This window comes from Sarcophilus harrisii, chromosome 3 (genome assembly GCF_902635505.1).
Source record: "Sarcophilus harrisii chromosome 3, mSarHar1.11, whole genome shotgun sequence".
Lineage (NCBI taxonomy): Eukaryota > Metazoa > Chordata > Mammalia > Dasyuromorphia > Dasyuridae > Sarcophilus > Sarcophilus harrisii.
The window spans coordinates 73,951,890-73,970,221 of record NC_045428.1 but is presented as its reverse complement, the minus strand read 5'-3'; positions in this window follow the sequence as shown (position 1 = coordinate 73,970,221).

Genomic DNA, 18,332 nt, shown 5'->3' with positions numbered 1-18,332 from the left:
AGGTTCATCCTCCATTTTTTTCTCTGCTTATTTCCCCACTTGGATTTTCTATATTTTTTCCTAACCAGTAGTCCTTTTTTTTTTTTCTCTCTCTCTCTGTTAGTATAAGCAGGATGGAAATATCCCTTTTTTTGCCTGTACATGGTTTATAAATTTGGGATTTGAAGTCTGAAGATGAGGAGTATTATAAAATGCAAATCTGCATGTATATGGGTGATTTTTAGGGTTTCTTATTAGAATGTAAATTTCCTATCCATGCAAGTTTTAATTATATGTAATCTTTCTATTAGAGGCTTCCTCCTGACATGAAGGGTTTTAATACATTTTGTAGGATTTTTTTTTTCCTCTGGCTCATTGTTCCAACCAAAACAAATGAAGAGCTGCAAGAATTTCAAGGAAGAGGAAGACATGATGAAGATGACAAGAAAATGATGACTAGTCTAGGACCTTAAAGAATATAGCTAGGGAAATTATATAGATGATGAGCTGATGACAACAAACACTGAGAAAGTATTGTCAGAAAGGGTGGAGGGAAAACCAGAGGGAGTAGTGATATGAAAATGTAAAGATGAGACAGTAATCAGAAAAGTGTGGTTTAAATGAACTAGATAAGTCAAGAAGAGTTTGAACTAAGAAAAGACTATCAACATGAAGAAATCCTTAAATGTAACTGAGTTCAGACTTGTGGAGGAGGAAGGAATTTGTGACCAAAGAAGAACTAGAGATCATTATTGATCACAAAATAGAAAATTTTGATTATATCAAGTTATATCAAGTTAAAAAGTTTTTGTACAAACAAAACTAATGCAGACAAGATTAGAAGGGAAGCAATAAACTGGGAAAACATTCTTACAATCAAAGGTTCTGATAAAGGCCTCACATCCAAAATATAGAATATATAGAGAATTGACTCTAATTTATAAGAAATCAAGCCATTCTCCAAGTGAGAAATGGTCAAAGGATATGAACAGACAACTTCCAGATGAAGAAATGGAAACTATTTCTAGCTATATGAAAAGATACTCCAAATCACTATTGATCAGAGAGATGCAAATTAAGACAACTCTGACATACCACTACATACCTCTCAGAATGGCTAGGATGACAGAAAAAGATAATGATGTTGGAGGGATGTGGGAAAACTGGGACACTGACACATTGTTGTTGAAGTTGTGAATGGATCCAACCATTCTGGAGAGCAATTTGGAACTATGCTCAAAAAGTAATCAAACTGTGCCTACCCTTTGATCCAGCCATGTTACTATTGGGCTTATATCCCAAAAAGATTTTTAAAAAAGGAAAGGGACCCACATGTGCAAAAATGTTTGTGGCAGCCCTTTTTGTAGTGTCTAGAAACTGGAAATTGAATGGATGCCCAACAATTGAAGAATGGCTGAATAAGTTGAAGTATATGAATGTTATGGAATATTATTGTTCTGTAAGAAATGACCAACAGGATGATTTCAGAAAGGCCTGGAGAGACTTACATGAACTGATGCTGAGTGAAATGAGCAGGACCAGGAGATCATTATATACTTCACAACAGTACTATATGATGATCAATTCTAATGGATGTAGCTCTCTTTAACAATGAGATGAACCAAATTAGTTTCAATTGTTCAATAGTGAAGAGAACCAGCTATACCCAGCAAAAGAACTATGGGAAATGAGTGTGAACCACAACATAGCATTTCCACTTCTGTTTTTGTCTGCTTGCATTTTCGTTTTCCTTCTCAGGTTAGTTTTTACCTTATTTCTAAATCATATTTTTCTTGTGCAGCAACAAAACTGTATAAATATATATACATATATTGTATTTAACATGTATTTGTCTACCTGCCATTTAGGAAAGTGGGTGGAGGGAAGGAGGGGAAAAGTTGGAACAGAAGATTTTGCAAGGATCAATGCTGAAAAATTACCCATGCATATGTCTTGTAAAAAAGAAAAAAATGTAACTGAGTTCCTCTCATCTTCCTGGGAGGCAGAAATTTAGATTTTGGATTTTGGATGGAAATTTGTATTTGAGGTCATGGACACCAGAGTTTGAATACTATCTCTCCTACTTACTAGCTGTGTTACCCTGGGCAAATGATTTTATTTTTAAGCCTCATTTCAGCTTCCTCATCTCTAAAATGAAGATAATAACAGCACTTCTATCATAAGACTGTTTTGATAATCAAGTGAAATATGTATAAAGTGTTCAGTAAACCATAAAGTGCTATAGCAATGTTAGCAAGTGGCACAGTTGAGAGAGTGCTGGACTAGAAGTCAGAAAAGATAATTTCAAATGATGCTTCAAGCACTTTTCAGGAGACCCTGGCCAAGTCATTAACCTCTCTCCCAGGTTTAGTTTCTTGATCTGTAAAAAAGAGATAATAATATCTATCTCACAGAATTGTTGTGAGGATCAAATGAATTTATGTATATAAAGCACTTTGCAAATATTAGTGGCTTATATAAATGCTAGCTTTTATAATTATGCTATTAGCAAATCTATCCTGAAACTGTAATACAAAAGCCAATAATAAGTTTCATCTCAAGTCCTTCTGAATCAATGTCTTTGAGTTTTCAAACATTGGTTTTCTATGCTATATAGAAAAATGTGACATAATGGATAGTTATATAATGATCAGTTGAGAAGAAAGAAAACATTTTAGCCTAAAAATAGGAAGAAATCACTGAAAAAGAAAACATCATTATGTGGGTTAGAAGATAGCAAAAAGCACAATGTGAGATATTATGCTTCTAGAGATCTAAGGATGATTATCACTAATGAATTTGATACTCAAGTAAAGCAGAAGACAAGAATTACTTTCCTTAATCATGACCTTTACAAAGTTAGGTAACTATTTTCAAGTTTTCCATGTATAAAAGGAAAATCCTTCTCTCACCCTTTTTGTCACTGACATTATTGTGAAAATGAAGAACATAATTTTTATAAAATCCTTTGTTAAAAATGTACAAAATCAGGGCAGCTAGGTGGTGCAGTGAATAGAGCACCAGCCCTGAAGACAGGAAGACCTGAATTCAGATCTGGTCTCAGACGTTTAACACTTCCTAGCTGTGTGAGCTTGGGAAAGTCATTTAACCCCAAGTGCCTCAGCAAAAAAAAAAAAAAAAAAAAAAGGTACAAAATCCTATATTGTGTGCTATGATTTTTTTTTTCATTTTTGAAAAGACTCAACTTTGAAGAAAATGCAGGCTAAGCTTTATGAGAAATCAAATAGGGCCCATATGCTTCTCTCTTTATATGTAGAAAAAGTCATGTTTACTGATGTTTGTTAAGTTCACAAAAAAAAAAAAGATTTTAAAATACCATAAACTACACTTCAACTGTCACCTATTTCTCCCCTATAACATGGGGATCTCCAGAGCCTTGTGACAGTGATCAACCTTCCTTCCTTTATTTATTTATTTTTGTTCAGTTAGTTTTCAGTCATGTCCAACTCTACATGACCTTACTTGGATTTTTCTTGACAAAGATACTGAAGTGGTTAACCATTTCCTTCTCTATTTCATTTTATAGACAAGGAAGCTAAAGGGAATAGGTTAAGTGATTTGTCCAGGGTCATACAATTAGTGTCTGAAGATGAATTTGAACTCGGGTCCTCTCAACACCAGGTGCATCATTCTAATCACTATGCCATCTAGCTGCCCCTTTTTACTTTGATCCTGACCTATTATTTTGCCAATGTAGAGAAGTACTAGAGTGAAAGCTCTCTCCACAAATGTGAACCAATAACACTAGTACTACACATGGTAATCACTCAGGACAATAAGAGAGTCATCCAGACAGACAAGCATTTATTAAATACTTATGTAGTATAAGTCAGGCACTTTGCAAAGGGATGGCAATATGTACAAGAGCAGCCTGCTCTCCAGAAACTCATAGTCCCATAAGGGAGATAAGATGCAAACAAATAAAACAAACAAGTTATGTGATGAGGGGGATCAAAGGGAGAAAGTAAGGTTAAGGGGGCTCAACAAAGGATTTTTAGAGAAGGCAAGACTTTACCTAAGAATTGGAGAAAGCTGTTTGAGTATGTGGATGGTAGATTTTCCTTACTCTATGGCTAGTTCTCTATCTGTTTTACCATGTTACCTCTGATATAATACTTTGTACCTCTTCCCTACTCTAAGGCTAGTCTTCTATGTTACCATGTTACCTATTATATAACACTTTGTAACTATCACATTTAACAGGGCAACAAGGTGGTATGGTGGATAGAGTGTACTAGACCTGGAATCAGGAAGATTTCTTTGTGAGTTCAAATCTGGCTTCAAACTCTCACTGTATGATCTTGGGCAAATCACTTAATTCTCTTTGTCTCTATTTCTTCATCTGTAAAATGAGCTGGAGTAGGAAATGGAAAGTTCCAGTATTTTTGCCAAGAAACCCCAAATTATGTCACATTCAGGCATGACTGAAAAGTGATTGAATAACATTATATTTACCACATCACATAAACCATTATAATGATTCAGGTTTGTATGTTCACCCTTAATATGTTTTAAGCTCTAAAATTTGTCTTTCTTAACTAGCATAATTTTTATATACTATGATTTCTTAATATAGTTAGATGAATAAATGAAATTGAATAGATTAAAGAATAGTCCAGTAGAAAGAAAAGAAATTCCTTCCCTCTTTTCCCCAATAATTCTACTTATATACTTTTTTCTTTTCTTTTCTTTTTTACTTATATAACTATTAACTCTTGTTAACTTTTACAGGTAGTCAATTAGCTTAGTACTAATAAGATAACTGTAAAATAAATATTGACTTCAAATGGTAGCTAGGAGGATTAGGAAAGAAACATTTTTATGAGATATCAGAATTCTTGCAGAATGCAGATGTTCTATTAACAACTGCTTTTAGTGCATTATCAAATGTGAATGGGACCCACCTATTGAGACATACACCATTAACTTTTCATGTTAGTTCCCAGAGTTACTAGAATTGTTTAAGCTCTTTTTTGTTCAGTAGAAGGCTCCAAAGAGAATGTGATGTTATCAAATTAGGGGGACCTAGTCATCCTTTTTGTGCTTTAGTAAACATTTCATTTAATCATCAGAGAAACATCAATTGAAGTATCTTATTTATCCAGGCTACAGCAAGTAAATTTTTTTTCTGCTACCTTTTCAGCTTTTATTAGACAAGAAAGTAATATAAAAATCTAATTAAACCTAAGAAGAAAAGCTGAGTAATCAGAAGGTTTTTTTTTTTTTACTGTTTTAAAATTTGCATGATCAGAGAAAATTTGTTTATCATAACAGAGGCACCTATGTAGACCCAATGCCTCTCAACTCCCACCCTACAACCTGTCTTTAAAGTAATGCCTCATATTCATTCCCAGTGGGGCTGCTTCTGTTGTCTTGGTATCAACAGAGAATAAGAGTCATACAATGATGGAACCAGAAGGGACCTTAAGGATGAACATCTTTACTCACAGCAAGAATAATAGCAGCATTTTCTTGTAGCCAATTTCCTTTTAACTAAAAATCATGTTGCTAAGCAATGAAGGTTGCACTTATTACAATTTCTTAAAGATTGCAAGCCTTCATTTTAATTAAACTGTTTTTTCTTCTTGGCTACTTGTTTAAAAAAAAAGTTATTTGCGATTACAAGAAACTGTCTGCTATTGCGGTGGATCATGAAGTTAAGGAGAAATTATCATAACCCTTTCATGACTCTACCATTATTTGCAAAGTAACCTTAGGTCCCTGGCTACTTTGGCAGAATTCTTCTATGGAACGTCCATTACAATTGAATTGATTCAAGAAATATCTTGAATGTTAAAGATAATGTGGAAAGAACAATCAAAGACCTTTAATAAGAAACTCGTGTGAATCTCTCTAGATGATCTTCCCATTTCTTTTTAACCCTGTCAATCACCTGAAAAGTTCCAAGGAATTTTATATGGTAAAGATTGGTGGGAGTAGCACTAAAAATCAAGATTTCATAGGTTGTTTTATCAATGTTTTCTGCCTTTTACCCCTATCCCATTCTCACTATCTCATTTTTAATCCAGTCATGTGGCTATATGTAACTTAATCTCTTCGACCCCCCAAAATTATTAAGCATCACAAATTAAGAGTACTTACTATTGAGAAGCCTCATTCTTTAATATAAAATACTCTACATCTAATTTAAAAAAATACAACTGTGAGGGTAGAGAAGATGGAGGGTTGTTTCCTATAGCCTTATTAGGACCTTTTCCAATATGTAAACAAACCAGGATCATTTCTCCATTTCCAGCAAGTCAGTGCAGCAGATGATACATGTAAAGATAAAAATTGCCTGAATATATTTTAAAAATGAATTATATAAAATGAAAAAAAAATCTCTTCTCTAAAGCAAAATGTTTTTCACTTCAGGTAAAGTAAATTAAAAATTATCTTATACCAAAAATCAAAACAAAATAAAAAATAAAACCAAAATCAAAATTAACCCCAAAGAAATATTTTTTAAAATCTGCACCAAACTATCTATCTGCACCAAACTCACTTATCTATCTTATTCTATTAAGCTAATAGAAATAAGAATGATCCTATGCTAGAATTTGGCAATAAATTGAAACTGAAAGCCAGTAATTAAAATCATACCATTAAGACAAGTCAAACATTTTTCTTTATGTACCTATTAAAATATAATCTGTTCCCAGTTGACAGTTTTTGGAGATTTGTTTATACATTGTATTGTTGAGTTGCTAGAATATTTAAGTTGCACAGTGGATGGAGTGCCAGACTTGGAATGAGGAATATTCTTCTTTGTGAAGTCAAATATGGATTCAGACACTTACACTGCACAAAGCCCTTACCATTGCCTCAGTTTCCTCATAAAATGAATTGAGAAGGAAATAGCAAACCACTCTAGTATCTCTGCCAAGAAAATCCTCAATGGAGTCATAAAGAGTCAGGCAAAACTCACAAATGACTGAACGATGGTAATAATATTCAATTATTGCTAATAATGGAAGGAACAAATCTTAGTTTGATGATTGTATAGATTATTTTTACTAATGTGTCACTTCCATCTTTCCTGCTTTACTCATTAAAAAGAGAAAAGCTTTTCTTTGACCTTTTATCCTATAGTTTATTACAAACTTGTCATCCAGAGCCATCTTCAGTTATCCCGATATATATCTGGCCAATGGACCTAGATGGCTCTGGAGGAGAAAGTGAAACAGATGACCTTGCCCACTCTTCCCTCTCTTAAATTCAATTCATGTGCATGTCATGGCATCATTTCCCTGATATTATGGTCCTCTTTGAGAACAAAGGATAAACAACAAGAACAAACTTGAAGAGAGCTTTTTTAACACATCCTGTGACAACCACGCTAGCACCCAGGACACCCCAGGATCCTTTATTCTTGGTCTTTAGATGCAGGATTGAACATGATGAAAGCAGAATCTCCGTGAGCACCTTGTTCCTCGTCCACCACAAAGAGTGACCCTGGCTAGTCTTACTCCACCCCCTAGTCCCTCCTACAATCCTCTGTATACACCAATCATTGAGCCAGCACAGGATAGTGGGAAGGACCATTTTCCAAGCATATGCCCATAGAGTATTGTCCAATCAGTAATTAGCTCTAAGTGCTTGAACCGACCTCAGTGCAACCACTCAAGAGTTTCAGTCCTCTATATCTCCCACTTTCTTTTGTTTTAGAACACAGGTGGTCATGCCAACCCTGACTACTCAGGGAGGTGAGAGCCCCCAAAAGGAGGTGATCATGTCCTCCCTGACTTCTCATGAAGGGAGGTGAAAGCACTAAAAAGGAGATGATCATGCCCTCCTCGACATCTCAGGAAGGGAGATGAAAAGCACCAAAGGGAAGTGGGGATTGCTAACAGGTTTCTGGGCTGGAGGGTCTTATTAGAAACAGGTATGCACAACCCCATCAGTATGGGGTTACACAAGCACATAGTAATAACACACAGGCTATTAGTGATGACTCTTCCCACAACCAGTGCAGGCTCAATGTGGTGCAACAAACATGAATTGTACATGCAAGTAGTGATATAACAAACAATATAAATCAATATGGTATTATAAGAGATTTCCAGAAGTCCTAGAAGGGGGGTATGTAAACAACAGTCACACATATGCCTTCTTCAGAGCCTTTGAATTACCATCAAAAATAGGACCTGGAAGTCCACCATGAGAGTGGACATGCAAGATATAAATCTTACCTGGATGCTTTCTCACTTGCTCTTGAAATTCCTTAAAGAGCTGATATACATTAGAGGCTACAAATTTTATTTGGGCTGTGGCAATTCTTTGTACCACACCTACTGAATAGGCTGAATCAGATATTATATTTACATCTCCTGGATAAGTAAGAGCTAGAATGATTGCATACAATTCATTCTGCTGAGTAGACTGAAAAGGAGTTCTGACTATTCTCTTTATAGTTAAGTCATGAGAGTATACAGCACAAATATTATGTTTGGATGCATCTGTAAAGATAGTTGGTCCTTTAAGAGGAATTTTGGAAACCTTCTCTTCAAGAATCCATTGCCAATTATGTAATAGTCTGGTTATCTTTAATGGAGACCAGTGTGTAAAATTTGGAACCATGCTAATAAAATTTGCCACTCTGGGATGGTCTCACAAAACACATTAATTTGTGTATTGGTATAAAAGGTGTATATCTTGTCAGGTCTTGTCCCAGATAATTGTACTTCTCGCTTAGTGGCCTTTAATAAAATTCTAGCCACAAGCACTGGGTAAGAAGTAAGGCTTTGTTCTGGTTGTGCCGGGAGGTTCACCTACTCTATCACACTGTCTCCTTGATGAAGGACTGCTGTGGGTGCCTCTTGTGTGGCAAAAACTGATATTTCCAAGGGTTTTTGAGTGACTCTTTCAACCACATTGGATAAAGCCAGTTCAACTTCTCTCAAAGCCTCTTGAGCTTCTTTTGTAAGCTGGCGTGGTGAATGTAAAGCACTGACTCCCCTTAAAATGTCATATAACGGTTGTAATTGATAGGTAGTCAAGCCCAACACTGGTCGCATCCATTGGATATCTCCTATCAATTTCTGAAAATCATTCAATGTGTTTAGCTTTTCTGTTCTTAAGGAGAGTTTTTGAACTGTAAGCACCTTAGGGTATACTTCATATCCTAAATATTGAAAAGGAGCATGTCTTTGAATTTTTTCTGGTGCTATGTATAATTTGTAATTTCTTGGTGTTTCTATGGTCTTTTGTTGACATGCTTCTAACATTTATTCCTCAGGTGCACATCACTATGTATAATTTGTAATTCCTTAGTGTTTCTATGGTCTTTTGTAGACATGCCTCTAACATTTGTTCCTCAGGTGCACATCCCAATATATCATCCATATAATGTAATAGCATAACTTTTGGGAATGCTTTTCTTACTGGAGCAAGAGCAGCAGCAACATATATTTGACACACAGTAGGGCTGTTTTTCATTCCCTGTGGCAAAACTGTCCATTCATATCTTTTATAAGTCTCAGCTAAGTTAACGCTGGGCACTGAAAAGGCAAATCTTTTCATATCCTCCTTATCCAGAGGGATAGAATAGAAACAATCCTTAATATCTATGACTCAAAGAGGCCATTCTCTAGGCAATTGAGTAGGAGATGGAAGTCCAGGCTGAAGAGTTCCCATAGTTTCCATGTGTTCATTCACCTTTCTTAAATCTTAAATCATCCTCCATTTTCCAGATTTCTTTTTTACAACAAACTCTGGGGAATTACAAGGACTTAGAGAAGGTTGTAAGTGTCCTTGGTCAAGTTGCTTCTGTACTATATCTAATAAGGCCTGAATTTTATCTTTACTTAAGGGCCACTGCTCTATCCACACTGGTGTATCAGTTTTCCATTGGATAGGAACAGGTGAAAATGTTGGCAGGCCTTCAACAGCAGCCCTGCTTAAAAAACCGAAGTACTCATTTTTAACCCTAATTGCTGTAAAACGTCTCTTCCCCACAGATTGATGGGGATTTTTTCAACTATAAAAGGAGTAAAAACTCCTGTTTTGCCTTCAAAAGTCCATCTCATAGGGGCAGCACTAACTTCAGCTGCTATTGATCCTCCTATGCCAGACATGTTGGTGTCTACTTTAATCTTTGGCCAGTGATTGGGCCAATTGGCACCTCTGATGACTGTACAGTCTGCACCTGTGTCTACCAATCCTTCTAATTGTAGGCCATTTATATAGATCATGAGCATAGGTCAGTCAGTTGTTACAGCTGCTGTCCAGTATATTGCTGGATTTTGTGATCTGGAATCAGAATAAGCATAGGTCAGTCAGTTGTTACAGCTGCTGTCCAGTATATTGCTGGATTTTGTGATCTGGAATCAGAATCTAGGTGACTATCACCAGGTTGCTTATTAGGATTCTGTATGAGTAAACCTGATGCTACTACTTCTCCTGGGTGATAAGTCACACATTGTCTGTCTGTATTAGTGACTGGGATATTATCTACACATTCCCCAGTTTCCCACATCAGTGTGTGGATGGACACTATTTTGTATGTACTCTCAGGAGGTAAAATGGTCAAGCCTACTGTGTCTGCCTCCAGGCACAGCCTATCCATAGGCTGGAGAGGAACAGATTTCACCTCTCCAGGGGGTATCTCAGTTGTCTCAGCTACATACAACTCTATTCTCCCTAATTGTAATCCCTTTCTCCCATCAGGTTGCTTCCTGGCTGGTTGATTGTGTAATCCCTTTCTGTCATCATATGGCTTCCTGGCTGATTGATCATATTGGGGTATTGGACTTCTAGGCACTCTCTGGGTGCACCATTGGCTGCCATCATGACCCAAGTGTTTTTTGCCTGGGGCCCTGGGGCTGGGCCCCTCATCCTGTTTCCCTGAACCTGTCTACATTCTAAGGCCCAATGGAAACTCTGTTGCATTTTGGACATGGGGTACTGGGTCTTGTTCTCCCACCCTGTTTTCTCCCTCTGTCTCTATACCAACATTGAGCTTTCAGATGCCCTACTTTACCACACTGAAAGCATTGGTTTATCTCTCTGGAAGTCCCTTGCCAGAAGGGACCCTGTCTTCCCATGTTGGGAATCTTGGGAAGTCTGCATCATAGCCTGGCTATAAAAGGCATTTGTGCCCACTGTGGCACAGTGTCTTATGAACTCCTCTAAAGGAGCATCCTTGCGCAGTCCTAGTATAATTCTTCTGCAGACCTCATTAGCATTTTCCTTAGCAAGTTGCCTTATTAAAACATCTGTTGATGCATTTTCCCCATTAGTTCTTGTAATAGCAGTCTGCAAACATCCCACAAAGTCAGCAAAGGGTTCATTTGGCCCTTGTGTTATTTTTGTGAAGGCCTTACCTTTGTCATTTTTATTGTGAATTGAAGCTCACGCTTTGATAGCATTAGCAGCAATTTGCTCATATGCTGCTATGTAATAATTAATCTGTACTGTGACGTCTGCATAGGGACCTACACTTGTTAGTAGGTCATAGGTGATCGCAGCATGAACAGCATTTTGACTATTTTGTTGGGCCTGTATCCTACAGAGCTCACTATATTCAGAAAGCCACATGTAATTTTGTCCAGGTTCTAGGCATACCCTTGCTATAGATTTCCAGTCATCAGGAATCAAGATTTCAAAAGCCAAATTCTGTAATAGCATCTTAACATAAGCTGATGTAGCCCCATAAAGAATGCAAACCTTTTTCAGGTCTTTGAGGATTTCTATGTTAAAAGGAGCATATCTTTGACTTTCTTGACCTGAGGAATTAAACTGAGAAATTACAGGAAAAATATGTGTTTGGAGTTCTCCCACATCTATACCCTTTTCTTTGGCCTTCATTAAGCCCTGTTGCAATCATGTCATAGGAGTAGTTGGATGCTGAGGGGGAGGTGCTGGTGCTGTCACTGCCCCCCTCCTCCCCCCACTACTCCTCCTCCCTCCATCTCGGAGGGTGGAGTTGATGGAGGAGAGTCAATCACTTGCTCCTGAGGTGGGGCTGAAGCTGCTTCCTGAGGTAGAAAGTCACCACACCCTTGCTCACTTAAGTCTCCATGCCCTGTGGGGATATGATCATTAATCTCTTCATTGTCTTCCTCCTTAATATCAGGCTTCCCCATTTGGTTACTGGGAGCAGATTGTTTCTTTCTTCTAGGAATAGGGTTTCTTAGTGCTAACTGAATTATATTGTATAAATAGAATGCCTCAATGGAAATTGAATGAGGATCATTTTCACTGTAATATGCAGACAACTATTGTCCAACCAGGCACCAGTTATCTCGAGAGATCTGCTCCTCCTCAACGAACCAAGGGGAGATGAGGTTTAATGTACCCAGAAGTCTAGCTACCTGTTCCCAAGTTATAAGTAGCCCTTGTCCTTCTATCAGCTTAAGCATGCTTTCTATAGCGCCACTCGTGGATGGGGTTGAAGGGGTTGGGGGTGGGGATGGAGAGTCTTTAGCTAGCATTTGTCCCATTTCAGCCAAAAAAAGATTACTAGTTTAGTTTTTAAGAAAATAAGTTCCCTGTTTATTAACAATACTCACCCAAGTTCCTGGTCACCGGAGACTTCTTCAGTCCTTGGTTCCCATCGTTGGGCGCCAAATGTGAAGACCGTGTATTTTAAAATCATCCGGAGTCAGGAATTCAGGTTAGGGGAAAATCATCAATCTTTATTCTCAGTGAAGAAAGATTGGAGGTGGAAGAGAACGGGTAATAGCAATGTGTGCAGCTGAGTCAAGAAGCTAGCTAGACCAGCAGCCACATGACCAGCAGCTAGGAGAATGGAACACAGGCCCAATCTCCCCCAGCTTCTCTTCCTGTCTCTCCCTGCCTCCACCCACCAAAATCATCATTTCCTATACAACACATCAGGACTTGCACAGAGAGTGGGCGGGGGCCATTCTTTATCCAAGCATGTATATTAATAGAGTATAGTCCAATTACTATTTAGCCTCACATGCTTGGGACCTCAGTGCATCAATTCAAGCCTCAGCCCATTACATACTAATTTCCAGTTATTCCAACAGTTTTTGTCAAATAATGAATTCTTATCCCAAAAGTTAAGAACTTTGGGTTTGTCAAACACTAGATTGCTATAGTTGACTATTCTGTCTTGTGAACCTAACCTGTTCCACTGATCAATTAATCTATTTCTTAGCCAATACCAAATGGTTTTGGTGACTGCTGCTTTATAATATAGTTTTAGATCAGGTATAGCTAGGCCACCTTCATTTGATTTTTTTTTTCATTAATTCCCTTGAGATTCTCAACCTTTTGTTCTTCTATATGAATTTTGTTGTTATTTTTCCTAGATCATTAAAATATTTTCTTGGGAGTCTGATTGGTGTAGCACTAAATAAATAGATTAGCTTAGAGAGTATTGTCATCTTTATTATATTCGCTTGGCCTATCCAAGAGCACTTGATATTTTTCCAATTATTTAAACCTGACTTTATTTGTGTGGAAAATGTTTTGTAATTTTGCTCGCATAATTCCTGACTTTCTTTTGGTAGATAGATTCCCAAATATTTTATGCTATCGACAGTTATTTTGAATGGAATTTCTCTTTGTATCTCTTGCTATTGGATTTTGTTGGTGGTGTATAAAAATGCTGAGGATTTATGGGGATTGATTTTGTATACTGCAACTTTGCTAAAGTTATGAATTATTTGTAATAGCTTTTTAGTAGAATCTCTGGGGTTCTCTAAGTATACCATCATATCATCTGCAAGGTTTCCTCATTATGAGGGTCCTTGAACCTGTTTAAGCCAGTTTTTAGCCTAGACATCTTTATAAAAAGTTTGGAGCCAAGGGAGTCTCTTCTGAAAGCTCAGTAATCAGAGATACTTATTATCTTTTATTAACTTGAGGTTTACAATATTCTGTGGAAATTTATCTGCTCAAGGCTTTGGAGGAATAAAAACTTAACAGTTCTGTGGAAATTTAACTTTAGGTTGTCTCTCACGTGCATACAGCCAGGTTAATGTCTGCTGTATCCAGTAATACTTCTCTAAGTCTAGTATGCCTCTCTAAAATCCAGTTTAATCAGTTTGATCTTTTGGACTGCAAGGTTCAGTGCAACATCCATCAGGATAGATTCTGTCCTTATGCCTACAAACCTTTGTCTGTCCCCATAAGTGGACACAGCAAGAAAAAAAAATCACTACTATCTTTCCTTGGATTTCTTGATAATTACATGGCTTAGTGCTTTTTCTAGGACTTTGCTGGAGAAGCTGTATGGGAGGGCTGGTCTATGCTATTACTTCCTGTGAGAGACAAACTAAGGTTAACTTTCCACAGAAGAGTTAAAATTCAATTCCTCAGAAACCTTGAGCAGATGATGAGAAATATTGAAAAGCTAAGTTTCTAGAGAATGTTGTTTCAAGATACTGTATGACCAATGAGCTTTCAGGAGAAATTGTCTTGGCTGCAGAATTCTGATAAGGGGGTCTAGGCTAGAAACTGGCTTAAAAAAGCTGGAGTGATTGACTAAAAGGCTTTTCTTTACTGTACTTGCTTAATGAGGCTCATACTTAGCACCTTCTCCACTCAGGGGAGAACAATAACACAAATCTAGACAAAATGGGGTGGGGAAGAGGGAATTCTTAGGGTATCCAGGGAATTGGTCCCCAGGCCAATTAAAGACTAAGTGGGAGGGGACTGACATAGAAAATCTTCCTTGGGCCTCTGTAACAGTGCATTCCCTATCAAGGAGTTGTGCCCACTTCTCATGGGAAATAGAGACTGTGTACTTCATACTTTCTTACTCTTTCAATAAAACATCACAGACTTTGAAATTGAATTTGGGGCCTTATTTGTAATATTCCTAATCCATTTTTGCTTATATTCATATTGTGTATCTTTAAATTTAAAAAAAGGCAAAAGAAAATTCACTCACTTTTCCATTCAAAATGATCAAATGAGATAATTATTAAATGTAAATTTATTATTTACAGAGTAATTTTTATAGTAATTATTCTTACTCTAGCCCCTTGCACAAACACAGCAATTAAAAAAAATTTAATAGCTTTTTATTTACAAGTTATATGCATGGGTAATTTTACAGTATTGACAATTACCAAACCTTTTGTTCCAAGTTTTACCCTCCTTCCTCCCTCTCCCTCCTCTAGACGGTAGGATGACCAATACATGTTAAATATATTAAAGTATAAGTTAAATACAAAATAAGTATACATGTCCAAACCATTATTTTGCTGTACAAAAAGAATTGGACTCTGAAATATTGTACAATTAGCCTGTGAAGGAAATAAAAAATGCAGGCAGGCAAAAATATAGGGATTGGGAATTCAATGTATTGGCTCTTAATCATCTCCCACAGTTCTTTCACTGGGTGTAGTGGTTCAGTTCATTATTGCTCCATTGGAACTGATTTGGTTCATCTCATTGCTGAAGATGGCCAGGTCCATCAGAATTGATCATCATATAGTATTGTTGTTGAAGTATATAATGATTTCCTGGTCCTGCTCATTTCACTCAGCATTAGTTCATGTAAGTCTCTCAGGTCTTTCTGAAATCATTCTGTTGGTCATTTCTTACTGAACAATAATATTCCATAATATTCATATACCACAATTTATTCAATCATTCTCCAATTGGTGGGCATCTACTCAGTTTCCAGTTTCTTGCCACTACAAAAAGAACTACCACAAACATTTTTGCACATACAGGTCCCTTTCCCTTCTTTAGTATCTCTTTGGGATATAAGCCCAGTAGTAACACTGCTGGATCAAAGAGTATGCACAGTTTGATAACTTTTTGAGCATAGTTTCAAATTGTTCTCCAGAATGGTTGGATGTATTCACAATTCCACCAACAATGTGTTAGTGTCACTGTTTTCCCACATCCCCTCCAACATTTTGCATTACCTTTCCCTGTCATTCTAGCCAGTCTGACAGGTGTGTAAGTGGTATCTCAGAGTTGTCTTAATTTGCATTTCTCTGATTAATAATGACTTGGAGCATCTTTTCATATAGCTAGAAATAGTTTCAATTTCTTCATCTGAGAATTGTCTGTTCATATCCTTTGACCATTTATTAACATTGACCATTTTGGACAATGGCTTGATTTCTTATAAATTAGAGTCAATTCTCTACATATTTTGGAAATGAGGCCTTTATCAGAACCTTTGACTGTAAAAATGACAAATGTGACAATTTTAAAGAAAAAAGTTAACATCCAATCAATAGCAAAAATATTTATATACTGTTAATAATTTTTTAAAATTAAATAATTAATTTTTATGAATTTAAGTTTAAAACTTTTACTTGTGTTTTATGATATAATCAACATATTAATATAGCAGGACATTTTTGTAACACATAATTTTTATTGAGAGATATATGATCATTTAGTTTTTAAAGTGTTCAAAAAAGTTAGGAGACTGCTACTCTAAACTCAATTTGCTCAGTGTGTATGTCTTCCTATTATAGGGGCTCTCATTCTATTGTTTAAAGTCTACAATGCATATGGAATTAAATACAGTAATGAGTTACTGTAATGAAAGATTGGAGATTTTGCATATCTGTTCAGCTGAACTAAACCAGTTCATTATGGTTTCAAGGAAGCTCAGTGAGGCACACATGGTTCACAAATCAGCAGTTGGCCTTCACAGTGTGTTAAAAGGCACATTTGTCTTTAGATTCTTTCCATAGTGCCAAAAGGTGATCAAATGTAAATTTTGTGCCCTGTTATTTAAAACTAAGTTGAGCTTTTAGACAGTACTTTTTACTTAGTTGTCTGCTTTCATTTCTAGTCTGATATCATGCTAGAAAGACCTATAAAAATAATTTATTCCAACCATTTCCTCTAAGGCAAATGAGTAAGCTGGAGCTCAGAGAAGGGAAGATATGCAGAAAATGACAGAGGTAATAAAATACAAAACCTGAATTGATCTCTGGCTCAAAGTTAGTGTGAATATAAAGAACCTTTACCTCAATCATCAACTCCACCAAAGATCAGCAATATACCCTCAAGTCCAGGCACAGATATGTATGTGAATATAGGGCTACATGAATATATTTAAATCTGATGTAACAAAAGAACGATAGGTCCAGATTTAGGATGACCTGGTTTAAAATCCAACCTCTTCCACTTAGTTGCTCTGTAGCAAGCTATCAAATCTTTTTGTGCCTCAGGTCTCTTCCTAGGACTTATGGGTTAGATGAAATAGATGATTTAGGATGCTGAGTCTTGAAGTCAGGAGGATCTGGATTCAAATTTTGTTCAAATTTGTTATGTGACCTGGGCAATTATTCGACCTTTGTAAACCTCAGTTTCCTCATCTCTGAATGGAGAGTATAATAGCAACCACCTCCTAGAGTTATTATGAGGATCAAATGAGCTAATATTTGTAAAGTGTTTTATAAACTTTTAGAGCTATATATATGCTGTCATCATCATCACTATCGTGTCATTGATATTATCATATTGTAAACTTGATGGTCAAGATCTGTATTTATGATAAAAGGTGCCATATCAGATCCTGACAAATCATAGATTTTTGCTGTAATGAAGGCTTATGTGCTAAGAAATTCTCTATAGACACAATACCTCCCTCCTACCCTAATAGCAAGCCCATAAAGAACAATAGGACTGACATGGTTCTTTATCCTTTATAGGAGAGAAAATATAAGCCCAAATAAAAGGTGAAAGCTCTTGTACTTCTTCCATACCCCATTTAATTAGAGATATATAAACATTTGGAATTTTTAAAAGAAATGTCAGTAAGCCAGCTATCAAAAAAGGCATCTATCAGGTTCTGAGTTGAGGCATGCTTCATTGTAATACCAGCGACTAGGGAAGCCAAGACTGATAGAACAGTTTTCATCAGTATTCTAGCAGAGTTACATGGAGACAAAAAGATACAGTGGCCTTTAGAGCTCACCCTTTTTATTTTTATTTTTTTCATCTTAGAAGAAACAGATGATCATAGCTGATAATGTTAATGTCTCTTTGCCTTCCACCCATCCTCATAGGATCATGGAAAAGAAAAACTAATAATGCTTTTACCATAACTCTCCATAAAATACTCAAATCATTTAAGATTTCAAAGGAGTGGGAAACTCCTCTACCAATGGAGAGATGTCCATGGCTTAGTTGAGAAGCTCTAGGGAATTACTTGAGGAACACAGAAGATGTATCCTTTTTCAGGATCTAGTGAAGGTGAGCCACTGAACTTAAACCCAGATTTTTCTGCCATCAAACCTAGCTGTATAGTTACTATACTATTTTTCCCTATGTCTGAAAAAATAGCATCTTTAAGATAGTCATGGTTCTAGCAAATGTTCACTTATTTCTGGGATAAAGAAAATTGACAATGAATCAGTAGGAACAAAATATAAGTC